This window comes from Dasypus novemcinctus, chromosome 2, assembly GCF_030445035.2.
Source record: "Dasypus novemcinctus isolate mDasNov1 chromosome 2, mDasNov1.1.hap2, whole genome shotgun sequence".
Lineage (NCBI taxonomy): Eukaryota > Metazoa > Chordata > Mammalia > Cingulata > Dasypodidae > Dasypus > Dasypus novemcinctus.
This window is the reverse complement of record NC_080674.1, coordinates 34,579,023-34,598,595: the sequence shown is the minus strand read 5'-3', so window position 1 is coordinate 34,598,595 and position 19,573 is coordinate 34,579,023. Positions and strand designations below refer to the sequence as shown.

General features: G+C 40.8%; 1 pseudogene; it reads right to left on the bottom strand.

The window, feature by feature from the left end:
- Positions 1-7,646: 7,646 nt before the first annotated feature.
- The window catches only part of LOC101439816 (peroxisome biogenesis factor 2-like), a 34,251-nt pseudogene continuing 22,324 nt past the window's right edge, over positions 7,647-19,573 (bottom strand).

The following is a 19,573-nucleotide window of genomic DNA, read 5'->3' as shown; positions in this document are numbered from 1 at the left end:
CTTTTTTGTACCATTTACAGAACACAGGCAGAGTAGATTTTGCATCATTCTTAAGGGCCCTGGGATTTTTGGAATGGTAAATGAGCACTGGCTTCACTTAAAGTCACCAGCTACATTAGGCCCTAACAAGAGAGTTAGCCTGTCCTTTGTAGCTCTGAAGCAGGCATTGGCCTCCCCTATCTAGCTGTAAAAGTCCTAGATGGCATCTTCATCAAAGGAAGTTGTTTTGTCTACATTGAAAATTTGTTGTTTGGTGGTTGTCTTAGTTTGCCAAAGGGCTGCTGATGCAAAATACCAGAAATGGCTTGACTTTTATAATGGGAATTTTATTTAGGGTAAAAACTTATAGTTCTGAGACAGTGAACTGTCCAAATCAAGGCATCAGCGGAGATGTTTTCTCCCTGAAGTCTGCTACTGGTGATACTGGGCTCCTGCCATGTGGTGAAGCAAGATGGCGGCCAATCTCTGCCAAAGTCTCTGCCTTAGTCTCTGCCTTCCCTCTCAGGCTCACTGTCCCCTGGGGCCCAGCTACAGGCAACCAGGCATAAGGTTGTGTCTTTCCAGGCCTCTTCTCTCAGTCTCGGCTGCTCCACTTTTTTCCAAGCTCAACTTGGTCTATCAGGCATATGGTTTGTCTCTTCAGCCTTGAGCTGCCCTGTGGCCCAGTGTCTTGGAGTCTTTGTGCTTAAGCTTTGGCTGCTAACGATTCTTGAGTCCTCTCTCTTACGGCAGGATCAAAAATGGCAGCATTCCCTTTTCCTGTGTATCTCTTCCTCTGTGTCTCTGTTTATATAAAGCTCCAGTAAGAGGGCAGTCTCAGTCTGAGTCATGCTTCACTGATGTAGTCCAATCAAAAGGTCTAATCAAGTCATCAAAAGTGAATATAATGCAATCAAAGGGTACCGCACCCACAGGAGTATATTAGTTTAAGAACATAATCTTTTTTAAGGATTCACCAAAAAACTGTTCACGTGATAGTTACTTTCATCAATTACTTTAGCAACAGCTTCTAAATAACTTGTTGCAGCTTCTATATCAGCACTTGTTGCTTCACCTTGCACTTTTATGTTATAGAGATTATTTCTTTCCTTAAATCTTATGAACCAGCCTCTGGTAGCTTCAATTTTTTCTTCTGCAGCTTTCTCACCTCTTTGAGTTTGAAGAGAATTGAAGAGAATTAGGACCTTGCTCTGGGTTAGGCTTTGGCTTAGGGAATGTTGTAGCTAGTTTGACCGACTATCCAGACCACTACAACGTTCTCCCTATCAGCAATAAGGCTATTGTACTTTCATATCATTTGTGTATTCACTGGAGTAGCACTTTTAATTTCCTTCAAGAACTTTTCCTTTGCATTCACAACTTGGCTAACTGTTTGGTGCAAGAGGCCTAGCATGTGGCCTGTCTCAGCTTTCAACATACCTTCCTCACTAAGCTTAATCATTTCTAGCTTTTGATTTAAAGAGTAAGGCACACGACTCTTCTTTTCACTTGAACACTTTGAGGTCATTAAAGGGTTATTAGTTGGCTTAATTTCAGTATTGTTGTGTCTCAGGGAATAGGAAGGCCCAAGGAGGAGAGAGACTGGGAACGGCTTGAAGGTGGAGCAGATGACACACACTACATTTAATGATTAACTTTGCGAACTTATATGGGTGCAGTTTGCATCATGTCCAAACAAATACAGTAGTGACACCAAAGAGCATTGATCACAGATCACCATAACAGATATAATAATAGTGAAAAAGTCAGAGATATTGACTTGCCAAAATGTAACGCTGAGACACTAAGTGAGCACAAGCTGTTGGAAAAATGGCTTTGATGGACTTGCTTGACACAGAGTTACCAAAAATCTTTAATTTGTAATATATGCAATTTTCACAAAGCACAATGAAGCAAAGTGCAATAAAACAAGGTATGCCTGTAAACTGTCCTCAGACAGGAATTAGAACAGATTGCTGACAGCTTTAGTGTAAAATAGAAATGAGCCAAGTTATAAAATCATAGTTTCTGGCTTGCTTCTATTTAGTATAAAGGTATCAATATATAGTAAAAGACAAAGTGAGAAAGGTTTACTTTTACTTCTATAATAAGCTTATTTTTAAAAAGATTTATTTATTTCTTTCTCCCCCTGATTGTCTGCTTGCTGTGTTCATTCACTGTGTGTTTTTCGTGTCTGCTTGTCTTCTCTTTAGGCAGCACTGGGAACCGATCCTGGGACCTTCTGAAGTGAGAGAGCGGTGCTCAATCTCTTGCATCAACTCTCCCTGGTCTGCTGCATCTCTCTTATTGTCCTTCCTCTGTGTCACTTTTTGTTACATCATCTTGCTGCACCAGCTCTCCGCATGGGCCAGCACTCCGTGTGAGCCAGCACTCCTGCACAGGCCAGCTCTCCTGTGCAAGCCAGCACACCACGTGGGCCAGCATGCCATGTGGGCCAGCATGACACGTGGGCCACCATGCCGCGTGGGCCAGCACTCTGATCAGGCCAGCTCGCCTACACAAGGAAGCCCTTGCAATAGAACCCTGGACCTCCATATGGTAGATGGGAGTCCAATCACTGAAGATATATCCGCTTCCCAGTAGGCTTATTTTTAAGAATAACTCTAGATTTATAGAAGACTTGAAAAGAGCACAGAGTACTATCCCAGAGTACATATGCACCATACCCAGTTTCCTGATTAGTATGGTATATTTGTCACAATTAATGAATTAATTTTGATACATTATAAGTAACTAAAGTCCATACTTTATTCATATTTCTTTAGTTTGTAATTAGTCAGATTATTTGCAGAGTGTGCCTTGTCTGGGATTTCTCAGGTATGTTTTCTCATGATTAGAATGGGGTTAGGGTTTTTTTTGGAAGAAGACCCCCCCTTTCTGTTCTGTACTCTAGGAAGAAAGTCACTAGGTAGAACCCACAGTTTAAAGAATGAGGATTTATGCTCCATCTCCTTGTGGGTGGAGTAGATACGGAAGTTATTTGGAATTCAAAAGCTTATTTTTTTATGGGCCATGATGTGAACCAATGTATATGAGGTGCAGAGGTGCCCAAAGATGTACTTACCAAATCCAATGGATGTGTCATGATGATGGGAACGAGTGTTGTTGGGGGGGGGGAGAGGGGGGGTGGGGGGGTGGGGTTGAATGGGACCTCACATATATATTTTTAATGTAATATTATTACAAAGTCAATAAAAAATAAAAAAATTAATAAAAAAAAAAAAAGCTTATTTTTTATTCAAGAAATAAGCTGAGGGAAGCGGATGTAGCTCAGGTGGTTGAGTGCCTGCTTCCCATGTACAAGGTACTGGGTTCAATCCCCTGCACCTCTTAAAAAAAAAAAAAAACAACTGTCTTTGGAAAGTGGATGCAGGTCAGTATCAGAGTGCCTGCTTCCCATGTATGAGGTCCTGGGTTCAATTATTGGTACCTCCTTAAAAAAAAAAAGAAAGAAGCAGTTTTTCCTATTAAAGTTGGCTGATGGAATAAACGCATTAGCCTTTACTTCCTCCAAAAATGCCATGAAAATGGCAGTAAAAGGATAAAGGCCCAAATCAATAATGAGAACAGGAAAGAAAAAAATAGGAATAAAATGTTGGCTTCTGCAAGGTAGGTAGAAAAGTGGTAATATATTAGTGTATCCAAGCAAGCTACTTCCAAACAGGCAGTGGGCATAGCAGAGGTAACCTACTTTACACTGTGGAACTCCAATGGCTCAGGAATTGGTTCCAGGTATCTCTGGACATGGGGGCAGGGAGCAGTCAAAGCTGGTGCTAAAAATAGAGGGATTGCTTTAAAGTCTGTTTTAAAAACCTCTCCAGATCTCCTTCTCTAATCTCTGTAGTCACCCCTATAGAATAGAGTAAAACAGAGGGTTCTGGACTCAGGTACACCAGGCTCAGTTGAGGGGTACAGAGATCTCTTATGGAAAACAGGGGATTGGGTAAAAGTTTTGTTCTAAAATTCAGATCTGAGCCTTCTACTTCTCCTTGGCTCCTAGAACACTGATAGCCAGGATTAAAAAAGGAATAAAAAGGAAAATTTTATATTGTATATAAGTTACCACACACACACCTCCACAGAACCGGTCAATACAAATGAAAAGAGTCAGCTAAAGTTAATAGCATAATTATAATAATATTGTCTCATGAATTGTAACAAAGGTACCACATGAATGCAAAACGTTAATAAGGAAAATTATGTATGTGAGAGGCACTGGGTATTTCTATAAACCTATAACTGGTTTAATTTTTTAAATTACCAAAAAAAAATTAAGATAAAAAATGTTTATTACATCAGTTTCAGGAAATATGATATGAATAAGTTAAAAGATTATTGCTGTGGAAGGGAAAAGGTTTTATGATGGATCTGGGGAAATACTGTATATTGTATATATGAATTTTGGTGATCTAAGACTCTTCTGAAGCTGACATTATGTTGGGATTCACTTTACGGGAAGTTTTGGATCACAGAGTGGTTCAACAATGGCAGCGGAGGAATACTGATATGGGATGTTATTGACAGGATATATATGGTTGACAGGGAGTTATACAGGGCATATGCCCAGGGTATATGGTAATGTCTATATATACTCATAGTGGAAACAAAAACAACAGCTGGGGGGGTACTGGGCTCCTGGCCGGGGGGTCACTGTTGTGGGCCCTGGGAGAGCAGCGGCAATCCTCCAGGTGCAACGGCAAGAACCAGGAAGGAAGGAGGGCCCAACAGTGGGCTCTTGATACTAATGGCTACACTTTTGAGCCTATGCACCTGCAATAAGAACAAGGCCTAGAGTAGCATTGTGCCTGGGGGTTTCCTCCTGACAGCCTTCATGCTACTCAAATGTGGCCACTCTCACAGCCAAACTCAGTGTGTAGATGTGATGCATTCCCCCCAGCGTGGGACACGACACCCGGGGATGAGCCTCCCTGGCACCGAGGGATCACTACCACATACCAGCTGAAGAAGCAACTAGAAAATGACCTTGAATTAAAGATTCAATGCGGAACAGCAGAATATACCTGTCTACATATAATAACATGACTTCGGGAAGCGGTTTGACCTAATGTAAGGGGGAAATGGAAAGAAGAAATGAGATTATAAGGCTGTGAGTCTCTAAAAACGAGTCTGGAGGTTGTCAGAAGGAATACCCCTATGTACAACTGAACAGAGTCTAAGAGACAGATAAGGTAGATACAACCCCAGGTATTGGTTCTTTTGAGGGATAAAGAGACCCACGGGTTCTATGGTCATGGCAGAAGGGGTTCACTGCCATGACAGATGGCCCTTCTTTGGAGCTGGTGTTTCTGCGCGATGGAAATGGACTCAGAGGGGATCTCTTTTCACAAGACTTGCATGCTACTTTATTGAAATTGTAGTTGGTGCTGAGTTTAAGATATATGTAGGGGATTTGAATCTCTGGACTGATAATATGACACCCAGGCCCAGAGCCTCAACAGACTTCAGCTCCTACACTTTGACTTATTGGACTTACTCCACTCAGCTAACATGGAGTTGAAGAAGGTCAACCACCACAACATGGAGCCTAGAGTGTCTACAACTAGAAGCGGGAAGAGTGCATCCAGTACCCATGTGCAATCTAAGCTCTCACTTGACATAGGTGTGCAATGGACACAACCAATCCAATGTCCACAGAGAAAATGTGGAATGGGTGTGGGAACGGTAGCCATCAGGGCTGCTGGGTGTGGGGAACGGGAGGAAGAGATGAGATGTGGAGGCGTTTTCGGGACGTGGAGTTGTCCTGGATAGTGCTTCACGGACAATTACGGGACACTGTAGATCCCCCCAGGGCCCACTGGATGGAACGTGAGAGAGTCTGGGCTATGATGTGGACCATTGACTATGGGGTGCAGTGATGCTCAGAGATGAACTTACCAGGTGCAATGGATGTATCACGATGATGGGAGAGAGTGTTGCTGTGGGGGGAGTGGGGGGCGGGGGCGGTGGGGTTGAATGGGACCTCATATATTTTTTTAATGTAATTAAAAAATAATAATAATAAATAAATATTTAAAATAAGCAAACAAAAAAAATGTTTATAACTGTCCAAAATTAGAAACAACCCAAGTGTCCTGTCAACTAGTAAATGGAAAAACAAAATTTGGTAACTCCATCTAATGGACTACTTTTTAGCAATAAAAAGGAACAAACTACTTAATTTGGAAGAACCTCAAACACTTCTTGTGAAATGAAAGCCAGACATAAGTGATCACATACTATATAATTATAGTTCTATGAAATGTCCAGAAAAGGCAAATTTACAGACACAGAAAGTGGATTATTGGTAGACTGGAAATGGTTTGGGAATGAGGTTGGACTGCAAGTAGGTATAAGGGATCTTTTTGGGATAATGGTTGCACAAGTTAGTAAATTTGCTAAAAGTTAGTGAGTTAGACACTTAAAATGGGTGCATTTTATGGTATTTTTATTATACCCCAATAGAGCTTAAACTATGAAAGGAAAAGAAAAATAAATAAAAATGATTCCTATTCTTACATAAAATAAAATAGCTGCCTGCACTGGGTATTGCTGTGGGAGGATCTCATTCCCAGGAGGACTTTTCCAGAATACAAAAAAAATTAACCTAGAAATGGAATATGCCCTACAGGGTTGCCAATAATCAATATCATGGTGAAAAAATTAGTTTTGGTCCAGTAAAGTTAACTTATAAGAATGTAAGAGCACATCATACTAATCAAAGTCGACCTGCTCCCCACTTTGTAAGAACCTGCTATGTAAGATGGAAACAATGTCAACCAATCATCATTCCTTCACTTGCTTCTACATTCACCCCATAGGACTTCCCTTTTCCACTCCCTAGGCAGAGCTTCCTTCTCCTTTCAGAAGGGAAAGCAGACAGCTGCCCCATTCATGAATCGCTCAGTAAAGGTGTGTGATCCTAAACTGCATGAAAAGTTTTTCTTTTATCACTATCCACAGAGAAATAGAGAAGATGTTATATCTATAAAACAAGAACAAAATGGTAGTTTTAAGACAAAGAATATTCAGAGAACATCAACCATCAAAGAAACCCCAAACTCCAGAAAAGTAAAAATTGGATGGAGAAGTGAAGACTCAGTGGCAGCGTGGAGAATATGTAGAGCAAAATAACAAGTAACTGGCAATAAGATTGAAAAGATAAGAAAGTTAGAGTATCAGTCCAGGAGTTCTAACAGTTAAAAGGAGCTCTAGAAAGAGAAAACAGGAAAGGATGGGTAAGGAAAGCACTAATAAAATAATACAAGAAAATTTCCCATAATTGAAGAACAGGAACTTCTTCTCAAATAGGCCTTTTGGCTATCCAGCCCAATGAATAAAAATTAAAAAATAAAAAAAAAAAAAGAGCAAAAGGCTCATTATCATAAAATTTCAAATCCTTGGTAAATAAACAGAAAACTCAGAAAGCTTTTGGTGGGGGAGGCGGGCGTGCAGTCAAGAGGGAGAAAATTAACAGAAGATTGTGAATATAAATGGCATCAAACTTCTCAAACAGAGGATAGCAGATAATGGAGCTATACTTTCACATCTGCAAGAGGAAATTATTTTTCAAGCCAAAATTCTATATTTAGCTAAACTATCCATCAAGTGAGAGAATAGAATTGAGTCATATTTAGTCATGCAAAGCCTCAAAAATTGTATTTCTCAATCACCTTTTTCTTAGGAAACTCTTTGAGGATGTGCTTCAAAGAAAAAAAAACACTCAGCCTTGAAGGATATTGGGATACATGGCACCTAGGAAACAGAATTCAACAGAGGTAAAGAGAATTCCTAAGGTGAGCAATAGGCCCACAGAGGAACCACTCCAGATTAGTAGGAGCATGGAGTACCAGGACAACTGTCTGGAGATGAAGAAGTATGTGTGTGTGTGTGTGGGGGAGCGGTTATAATCCTTCAACAATAAATACAAGTTTTGTATAAAATTTAATTGAGAGGCATTTTACAGAACTATTGAGAATGTGGGAATATTTAGTCAGGTGTTCAAGAAAATTAAAGAAATTTTTAAAAATGAGGCAATTAACTCCAGGAAAAAAAAATGTGAGAAAGGAGATATGGCTCAAAAGTGAACTACAGGGGAAGCGGATGTTGCTCAAGCAGTTGGGCACCTGCCTACCACATAGGAGGTCCTGGGTTTGGTTCCCAGTGCCTCCTAAAAGAAGAGCAAGACAAAGAGCTGATGTGACTGGCTGGTTCTGTGAGCTGATGCAGTGAAGAGACACAGTGAGGAAACACAATAAGGGACACAAAGAATGGGAGCAGAGGTGGGTCAAGCCATTGGTCACCTCCCTCCCACGTGGGAGGTCCTGGGTTCGACTCCTGGTGCCTCTTGAAAAGAAGATGAGCACACAATGAGCAGACAGCGAGTGTAAACAATGCAGGGGGCAAGGAGGGAGAAATAAATAAGTAAAAATAAATCTTTTTTTAAAAAGTGACCTACATTTACATAGTCAAAATCATGAAAACACTGAATATATATTTAAAAGATATTTGAAATATAATTTTGTTGGGAGACTAGTGGAAGGGAAAGAAGGGACATAAATGAGCTAAAATGTTTATCTGTAACTGGAAATCAATAGGAAGTCTTACAAGAGACGAATCAAGAAGTAGAAAAATATATATATTATTTAGAAATAAGAAAGCAAAAGCAGAGAAAACAACTACAAAACAGAAATTGGCTATTTGGTGGATGGTAGGGATGGGAGTTAAAGAGAAGGGACCCCTGGGTTGGTTTTTTTAAAAAGTTCTTTTTAGCAATATTTGATTTTTCATACTATTTGAATATAGTACTTTGATAAAAATAAATTAATAATGTATTAGTCAGCCAAAGGGGCGCTGATGCAAAATACCAGAAATCAGTTGGTTTTATAAAGGGTATTTATTTGGGGTAGAGCTTACAGTTACCAGGCCAAAAACCGTACATTACTTCCCTCACTCAAGTCTTTGGACATGTGTTGGAGCAAGATGGCTGCTGACATCTGCCAGGGTTCAGGCTTCCTGGGTTCCTTTCTCCCCAGGGTTCATTTCTCTCTGGGTCCGGCTCCTTGGTTTTCTCCACAAGGTCAGCTGTAGACTATTAGGTGAACGGCTTGTTTCTCTTCCTGGGGCCTTCCCTCTCTCCTCATGACCAAGCTCCACTGTGTGCTCACTTCCCGGGGGCTCCAGCTCAAGACCCAGCATCAGAACTCCAACTCTGTCCTTTGCCATGCCTTGCCATGCCATGCCTACTGACGTGGTCCAATCAAAGCCCTAGTCATAATTTATTCAAGCCCAGGTACAGACCAGTTTACAAACATAAGCCAATATCTATTTTTGGAATTCATGAACCATATCAAACTGCTACAAATAATAATCTTATTATTGTCATTTTACTGAGGGCCAAGAAATGTGTAGTTGAAATTGTGTAATACTTAAAAAAGGAAATTTCAAGTGATAGTATTAACACTCAATTTATTTATTTTTTTTTTTATTTTTTTTAAAGATTTATTTATTTATTTAATTTCCCCCCCTCCCTGGTTGTCTGTTCTTGGTGTCTATTTTGCTGCGTCTTGTTTCTTTGTCCGCTTCTGTTGTCGTCAGCGGCACGGGAAGTGTGGGCGGCGCCATTCCTGGGCAGGCTGCTCTTTCTTTTCACGCTGGGCGGCTTTCCTCACGGGCGCACTCCTTGCGCGTGGGGCTCCCCCACGCGGGGGACACCCCTGCGTGGCACGGCACTCCTTGCGCGCATCAGCGCTGCGCATGGGCCAGCTCCACACGGGTCAAGGAGGCCCGGGGTTTGAACCGCGGACCTCCCATATGGTAGACGGACGCCCTAACCACTGGGCCAAAGTCCGTTTCCCAACACTCAATTTAATAGACATAAAATTTTATTTGATCCAATGAACACCAAAAAGAAGACATGATATGGAAAAATTTTTTTTCCATTTTGTGATTTGCTTTGTAAAATTGGAGTTTTAAAATCTCAATAATTAATTCATAAAGGGTTGAAGATTTGATTCTTCCTTTCTGAGGTTTATTAATATTTAAAGCCCAATTCATATTTGAAGCATAAAGAATATTATCAATTAAAGAGTGGCAAATCAGTCCCTTTTGAAGAAAAGCATTAAAATTTGCATTCAAATTTCTTATCTTTTAAAAAGAGGAAAGACAGCACTGATTTGAGGTCTCATTAATATTTATTATCTCAAGAGTTTGCAAAGGGAAATTCTACCCAATTGAATGAACGACATCATGATTGCTTTTTTTTTTCTAGTTAAACATATGTGAACATACCCGGATTTAAGTATTAAGAAATCAGCGACAGTTATTTTACCCACCTGCATTCAGCCCAATGATGGTCCTGACTCCCTCCCTCCCTTCCTTCCTGGTACAATCATTTTGGAAGCATTTACTTTGGTCCCAGTATTAGCCATGTGTTGGGAATACAAAGATGAATAAAATACAACGTCCTCTACAAGAATATTATAACCTGGTGCTATTTGACAAGCCTAACCATTAAACAATGTGAAAAGGAAAAGAAGGCTCCAGTACTACGGGAATAGAGAGGAATCTGGGTTCATAAGGTGTCAGGGGACAGCAGGGCAATCTAGGAAAGATCCTCAGAAGAGGCCACTTTCTCACTTTCACTTGGAGTTGTGACGAGTCAGGGGAGAGGACCTCAGGGCAGCTACAGTGAAATGCACAGTCACTCTGACCATGCACTACCCCAAGCTCACCCACTCTTGCTGGGAGGGAGGAGAATAGGAAACCTGGGGGTGTTGGGCTAAAGTTAGACACATCTTGGGGGAGGGCAGGGAAGGCTCTACAGAACAAGGAGGGCGATTTCATTTCCAGCACAAAGAATGCAGTGCAAGCACATTTGAATAAACGAATGCTCTATGAATAGGGCTGAATTAAAAATTATTGGACAAAAGGATTTTCTTCATGTTCTACATTATTCAGGTTAATGTGAGAAAAGACTCAGCAAACAATTTACATATGCAAATTGGATACATAGTTTGTCCTTTCATTCAACAATATTGATTGGGTAACTACTTTGGGCTACTACCAGTGTTCAAGGCACTAAGACACACCAGCCAACAGAAAAGTTCCTATCCTGTGGCGCATATTCTAGTTACTTCCATTCATTTATTGTTTCATCTTGGATGAGAAAAATCATTCTGAAATCAGCTTAAAAGTCTGTTGGCTAATTTAAGTGACTGATCAACAACACTGAAAAAACTTAGATGCAAATGTGAGAGAATGATGAGTTCTTTAAAAAAAAATTTAGAAGAAAATTATATCATTGCTCTTGGTAATATGTTAATATCACAAACCTGAAAAAAGTCACAGTTAATAAATCCGGTAGACTATTGCCACCTTGTGGCCAATAACTCAATTATGTGAATTAATGATAAAGAAATAGATCCCGTGATAATTTCCTTTTGTTGCAACAAATTTCCACACATGTGATGCTTTAAAACAATACAGATTGTTTAACTTACACTTCTGGAGATCATAACTTTACAATAGTTCTCCCTAGGCTAACTAAAATCAAAGTGTCTGCAGAACTGCCTTCCTTTTGGAGGTTCTAGGGGAGAATCTGTTTCCCTGTCTTTTCCAGCCTCTAGTGACAACCTACATTCTTTGGATGGTTGCACCCCTGCCATCTTCAAAGCCAGCAATGGCCGCTCAAGTCTTTCTCATGATGTCACTGTGGCACTGCCTCCACACTGTCATTTAAAAGGATCCTTGGTTTACATATGGCTCACCAGTATAACCCAGGGTCATCTCCCCATCTCAAGGTTAGCAGCTTAGCTGCCTTAATTCCACCTGTAATCTTCATTCTCCCTTGCCATTTGGCATAACATATTCACAGGTCCTGGCGATTAAGGTGTAGACATCTTTGGGGCACCATTATTCTTCCTTCCACAGAATCTATGATATTTTCTAGGGGCAACTGTGCCACTTATCATTCAAATGGTAAAGGCATTAGAGGAGCTCTCTGCTGTTACTTATAACTTGGAATTGTTGAACAAAGAAGAAACATCTCTTTTACCAACATGTGTAAAATAAATAAAATGTTTAGAAATCCCCACGTGAATTTTTTTTAAGATTTATTTTTATTTATTTATTTCTCCCCACCCCCTTGTTGTTTTTCCCTTGCCGTGTGTGTTCATCTTCCTCATTTCTTTAGGAGGCACCAGGAGCTGAACCTGGGACCTCTGATTTGGGAAGGAGATGCCTAATTGCTTAAGCCACCTCTGCTCCCCGCTTTTGTTGGGTCTGTCGTTATGTTTTTCCTCCCCATGTCTTTTGTATTGTCATCTTGTTGCATCAGCTCACTGTCTTCTTTAGGAGGCACCAAGAACCTCTGCTCTCTGTTTTATTGAGTCTCTCATTATGTTTTTTCTTCTTGTGTTTCTTGTGTCCTCCTGCCATGCCTGCCTGTCAGGCTAGCTTGCTGTCTTCTTTAGGAGGCACTGAGATCTGAACCAGTGACCTCCCATGTGGTAGGTGAGCTAGTTGCCTGAGCCACATCCACTTGCCACCACAGTAAATTATTATTTATGCTTTACTAGTCTTAATTGAGAAACCCAAACTAAATATAAAAATAATGTGAAATTAATCTTATTTCAAGTTGACCAAGGCAGGTCTAAACCCAAATATTCCTAAAAATAAAAAAATATACAAGTACAGGGTATTTTTTGTTTGTTTACTGAGCAAATAAATGGTTTCATTCACAGATAGGCCCATCAGAATTTCAGAATTATGGTCACAAAATCTCAAAATAGAAACCTCTGAAGGGAATACAAGAAGAGAGAGAAGAGGAAGAGAACAGGTGGATGTTGGTTCTTTACTTGTACCTTTCTGTCACAGTAGCAAATGACCCCACTTTTTATGGATCATTGGCCAGGAAAGGCAAGAGTGGACTGCTCTGTACCCACTAGATTTTTTAAAAAATCAATTTTATTGGAATATATTCATAAACTATACAGTTTGTCTAAAGTGTACAATCAATCAATGGCATTTGATATAATCACAGAGTTTCCACTAGATTTTTTTTTTGAGGTATCTGGAATTGAACCCAGGACCAGGTACATGGGAAGCAGGCACTCAACCCCTGAGTTACATCGGCTCCCCAATGAGAGGTGGTTTTTCCATTTCTCTGTTTTGTTTTTAGGAGGTACTGGGGATCAAACCTGGGACGTCATACACAGAAACAGATACTCAACAATTTGAGCTACATCCACTCCCCACCACTCGGTTTTAATGGGCAGTACTCAGCGTGAGGCTCTTCTCTTATAATGTAGGCAGTGTATGACAGTCAATCACCAAAGGAAAATCAGCAAGATAAAATGCTTGGATTTTCAATAGTGCTTCCTCTGCCTTTTCTGGGATGTGGTAATATAGTGTGTTCTGGTAAGGGCACTTCAATTTTAGTTACGCAGGATGAGGGGGAAAAACCCCACAATAATTGAAGACTTATTTTTCTGCTTTAAAAATTTACCAATGAATAGTAGTAGTACTAAATGGCAGTAATACAAACCTTTTCAGGGTCATTTTAGGTTTTGGTCCAATTTGATGAAGAATTCCTTAAAACATTATAGAGCCTCCAACATATAGCAGAACCTCCTTACAAAGTGTTGTCACAAAACACAGTCACTAAACTGTTGCTTAAGTCTTGGCAGTAATGTTTCATAGTTTCATTGTGGAGGTTTTACATGCCTTTTGTTAAAGTTGCTCCTGAGGATTTTGTGAATTTTAATGCTATTTTAAATGATAGTGGTTTTACTTCTTCCTTTGCAATCTGTATGCATTTTCTTTCTTTTTCTTATCTTTGTACGTGGCACCTCCAGTACGATATTGAACAGAAGTGGGTGAGAGTGAACATCCCTGCCTTGCTCTCAATCTTAAGAGGAAAGTGTTCAATATTTCACTAAGTTTGATGTTATCTTTAGTTTTTTTCCTAGATGCCTTTTGTCAGAAATTTCTCTTCCAGTCCTAGTATGCTGAATGTATTTTTTTAAATTTTAATTTAAAAAATCATTGATGCTGTTGAAGTTTGTCAAAAGCATTATTTTCATCTACCAAGATGATCACTGTGTTAGTGTCAGGATTCTCCAAGGAAAGAAAACCAACGGGTATATGTTTATATAGTGTAAATACACTGAGATGCATTACAGGAATTGCTTCACATGTCTGTGGGGATTGGCAGACCCCCATTCTGTAGGACAGGCTGAAAGCTGGGACTTGGATGGAGATTTTTGATGAATTTCCCAGGAAAAGCTGGCTGGCTGAAATAGAGATTGAAATTCTCCTTTATGATTGCTGAAGTCATCAGTTCTCTCTTTAAGGCCTTCCGTTGATTGGGTGAGACGTCTTTCATTGTTGAAGACAATCTCCTCAGTTCATTTGCAAATGCAATCAGCCATAGATGCAGTTAACTTACTGATGATTTAAATCCATAAAATACCCTCACAGTAACAGTCGGGTCAGTGCTTGTTTGACCAAACTGCTGGACACCAACTTGACACATGAACTTAACCATCACAATCATACGTATTTTCTCCTTTTTTTCTGTTAATGTGGCAAATAACATCAATTGATTTTCAAATGTTGAAACAATTTTGCATTCCAGGAGTAAACTCTACTTGGTCATGATCCATTATCCTTTTTATATCTTGTTGCTTTCAACTTACTAATAAATATTTTTAAAAATTATTTTTTATATCAATGGGACAAGTTACTTAACTTAAGATAATAACTACAAAAACAGTAAATCTGACTCAGTCAACAATTACATTCCCCCATTACTGTTCATTCCTCAATCATGAGGGATGTCCATTCTGACTCCTTCAGGCTGAAAAAGAATGTAGATATTATGGGACTGAGGAATGGAATTGCTTTGCTTGCAGTTGAAGACACTCCTAGCTTTTGGGATGGGGCTGGCCCATCTCCATTTTTTTGTTAGTTGTCCTGGGCAAGTCCAAAGTACCAGAGAGTAGGAGTTGCCACGTATCTGCTGGGTTTCAGGGCTCAACTGGCATAGGATGAATGTGAGGGCTTTATGTCCCTGAGAAGTATACCTAAAAAATATATTGAAAATTAAGTTCAAATGAAAGAAGTAAAAGAATCATGATTAGGTGACCTACAAATGAGTGTAACTATGTTATTTTGGGTAAATAGCTTTTCAAATATTCTCATATAGAACCCTCCAAGGGGGTGTTGATTTTGTGTGTGCATGTGGCTTGCCTATGGTGACTGGATGCCCCTAGGGCACTCAGTAACACTTTTGTTTGTGGCTTTATTTACTGCGTCATATTGTGAAGTCTGACTGAGAACAGTATAAACCTTACCTCTGGAAGAACCTCCTAATTCACTTTTTTAAAAAAGATTTATTATTATTATTTTTTTATTTCTCTCCCCTTCCCTACGGCCCCCCCCCCCCCACACCAGTTGTCTGCTCTCTGTGTTCATTTGCTGTGTGTTCTTTTGTGTCCACTTGTATTCTTGTCAGCGGCACCTAGAACCTGTGTCTCGTTTTTATTGCGTCATCTTGCTATGTCAGCTCTCCGTGTGTGCAGCGCCATTCCTGGGCAGGCTGCAATTTTTTCGTACTGGGTGGCTCTCCTTATGGGGCACACTCCTTGTGTGTGGGGCTCCCCTACATGGCACTCCTAGAGCACTTCAGCACTGTGTGTGGGCTAGCTCATCACACGGGTCAGGAGGCCCTATGTTTGAACCTTGGACCTCCCATGTGGTAGGTGGATGCCCTATCTGTTGGGCCAAATCTGTTTCCCCTGATCACTTTGAAACCTCTTAGCTATAAAAACTCTATTTTATTTAATATTTCCCTTTTTTTGATCAAGGTCTTTCTTAAAATGCATCATTGATTAACAGTTGGTAGTAATCCCTTGGTGCCAGGGAGGCTCATCTCTGGAAGTCATGTCCCATGCTGGGGAAGGGAGGGAGGTAATGAGTCTGTTTGCAGAGTTTGACTTAGAGAAAAGCCACATTTGAGTAACAGGGAGGTTTTCAGGAGGTGACTCTTAGGCATTAATTATAATTAATTAGGCTTAGTTTCATTATTACAGGAATAAGGTTCATAAGTGCAATCATTAAGATCGAGGGCTTGATTTATTTGCCTCTTTTCCTTTATTAGGCAAGGCACTTATATATTCCAAGCTTTTGGCTATCTTATTTGAGAAAGTAGCAGGACTTCCCCAGGAGACAAGAATAATATTTTGTTAGCTCCTGCATGGGGCCACTATCTAGGTAGAAAACATAGCTATGGCAAAAAGAATACATTCATATTCCATTGAAGTATATAACTATGTATCACTCAAACTGTTTAAAAGGCCTTGTCTATCTATATACCTGAGTATGTAACACAGTATAACTTTCGGGGAAATTTGGTTATTTCTGTGATGAAAACATTTTTCTAAGAAAAAATATGTAAAATTCCCATGATGCACTTTTGTTGACACTTAACATTGGTGTGGTAGCTAATATTTTGTTAAGGATTTTTGCAGGATGAGAGATGTTGCTCTTGAATTTTCTTTTCTTGCAATGTTTTTATCACATTTTTGTCAAGTTATATTGGCTTCATAGAAGAGTTAGGATTTTTTTCTATTTTTTAAAGAAGTTTACATAAGATTAGTGTGGTAGTTTGAGGCTTTTATGGACCCTGTAATATCATGTCCTTAGAGTTAATACATTCCTGTGGGTGTAAACCTACTGTAGGCGGAACTTTTTGATTAGGTCACTTCAGTTAAGGGCCTTTTGATTAGGTTACTTCAGCAGGACATGACTCAGTATGGGTCTTAATCCTCTTACTGTAGTTCTTTATAAATGGGATGGCTACATAGAGAAAGACAGAGAGGGAAATCCACAGGAGCAGACAGAAAGTAAGAAGCCAGGGACTGAAGGCAACAAAAACCAGAAGAGGAGATGGGAGGGGAAAGGAGGGGAGGGGAGGGAAAGGGAGGGGAGGGGAGGGGAGGGGAGGGGAGGGGAGGGGAAGGGAGGGGAGGGGAGGGGAAGGGAGGGGAAGGGAGGGGAGGGGAAGGGAGGGAAGGAGAGGGGAGAGGAGAGACCAGCAGATGTTGTCATGTGTCTTGCCATGTGAGAAAGGAGTCCGGGATCACCAGCAGCTGGCCTTCAAAGAGGAAGCATCACCTGATGATGCCTTGATTTGGACATTTTCATGGCCTCAGAACTGTAAGCTTGCAACCTAATAAATCCCCATTGTAAAAGCCAACCCATTTTTGGTATATTGCAATCCAGCAGTCTAGCAAACTAAAACAATTAGTATTATTTCTTCCCTCATTGCATGATAGAATATTAAAGGGAAACCATATTGGCTTTCAGTTTTCTTGGTGAGAGGCTTTTTGTAACAAATTCAATTAAAAAAAAAAAAATAGGGTGTATTAGCCAGCCAAAGGGTGCTGATGCAAAATACCAGAAATTGGTTGTTTTTTTTGGTTTTGTTTTGCTTTTAAAAATTTATTTATTTATTTATATTTATTTCTCTCCCCTCTTCCCACCGCCCCCCCCCCCCAGTTGTCTGCTCTCTGTGTCCATTCACTGTGTGTTCTTCTGTACAGGTCTGCTTGTATTCTTGTCAGCGGCACCCAGAATCTGTGTCTCTTTTTCTTGTATCACCTTGCTGTGTCATCTCTCCATGTGTGCGACGCCACTCCTGGGCAGTCTGCACTTTTCTCGCACTGGGTGGCTCTCCTTACAGGGTGCACTCCTTGTGTGTGGGGCTCCCTTACGCAGGGACACCCCTGCATGGCAAGGCACTCCTTGCGTGCATCAGCACTATGTGTGGGTCAGCTCATCACACAGGTCAGGAGGCCCTATGTTTGAACCTTGGACCTCCCAAGTAGTAGGTGAATGCTCTATCCTTTGAGCCAAATCTGCTTCCCATGGTTCTATTTTATGAAGGGTATTTATTTGAAGTAGAAGCTTACAGTTACCAGGCCATAAAGCGTTAAGTTACTTCCCTCACCAAAGTCTATTACCATGAGTTGGAACAAGATGGCTGCCAATGCCTGCCAAGAGTTCAGGCTTCCTGGGTTCCTCTCTCTAAGGCTCTATTTCTCTCTGGGCTCAGCTGCTGTTTTCTCCACAAGGCCAGCTGTAGACTCTCAGGTGATCAGCTATGTCTCTCTCCCTGGGACTTGATTCTCTGGGCTCAGCTGTTCTGCTCCCCTGCATGCTTACTTCCCAGGGCTCCAGCTCAAAACTCCAACCTCCCTTCTCTGCAGTGCAGTTCCTCTGTGAATCACTGCCTACTAAGGGGTGGGAATGCAACGTACTATTGACATGGTCCAATCAAAGCCTTAATCATTGTTTAATCAAGTAAAATTAAAACCTCTGAATCTAATGCATTCTAATATGCCCAGAGGAAAGACCAGTTTTCAAACATAATCCAATATTTCTTTTTGGAATTCATCAATAATATCAAACTGCTGCATGGGGTTATTCAGCATTTCTATTTCTTTTTGTTTCAGTTTGGTAAGTTTTGTTTTTCAAAGAACTTTTTCTTTTTTCTTTTTTTAAAAGTACTTTTTTTTTTTTTTAAGATTTATTTACTTATTTAATTCCCCCCCTCCTCCGGTTGTCTGTTCTCTGTGTCCATTTGCTGCATCTTGTTTCTTTGTCCACTTCTGTTGTTGTCAGCGGCACGGGATGTGTGGGCGGCGCCATTCCTGGGCAGGCTGCACTTTCTTTCGCGCTGGGTGGCTCTTCTTACAGGTGCACTTCTTGCGCGTGGGGCTCCCCTACGCGGGGGACACCCTTGTGTGGCAGGGCACTCCTTGCGCGCATCAGCACTGCGCATGGGCCAGCTCCACCCGGGTCAAGGAGGCCCGGGTTTGAACAGCAGACCTCCCATGTGGTAGACGGACGCCCTAACCACTGGGCCAAGTCCGTTTCCCTCAAAGAACTTTTTCTTTTCATCAATGTCAAATAGATTAGCAAGAAGTAGTTCACAATATTCCTTTATTATCTTTTAAATGCCTATATGATCTGTAGTGATAATACAGCTTTCACCTTTGATATTGGCAATAAATGCTTTCCCTCCATTTTTTCCCCTTTAATTTGTCTATCAAGAAATAGACAAAACCATTCTAAGGTCCACAGGATGGAGGAATAAAGTATGGATTAGAGTGGACTTACTGATATTCTATTCATGAACTATTGTGATTAGTAATCAAAGAAAATGTGGCCTTGGTATGGAGAAAGTAGTCATGGTGGCTGCTGGGGGTAGGGAGTGGGAGGAAGAGATGTGATGTGGGGGCATTTTCGGGGGTTGGAATTGTCCTGGGTGGTGCTGCAGGGACAGTTACTGGACATTGTATGTCCTCCCATGGCCCACTGGGTGGACTGTGGGAGAGTGTGGGCTATGATGTGGACCATTGACCATGAGGTGCAGCGGTGCTCAGAGATGTATTCACCAAATGCAATGAATGTCTCATGATGATGGAGGAGGTTGTTGTTATGGGGGGAGGAGTGGGGTGAGGGGGTGGGGGGTATATGGGGACCTCATATTTTTTGAATGTAACATTAA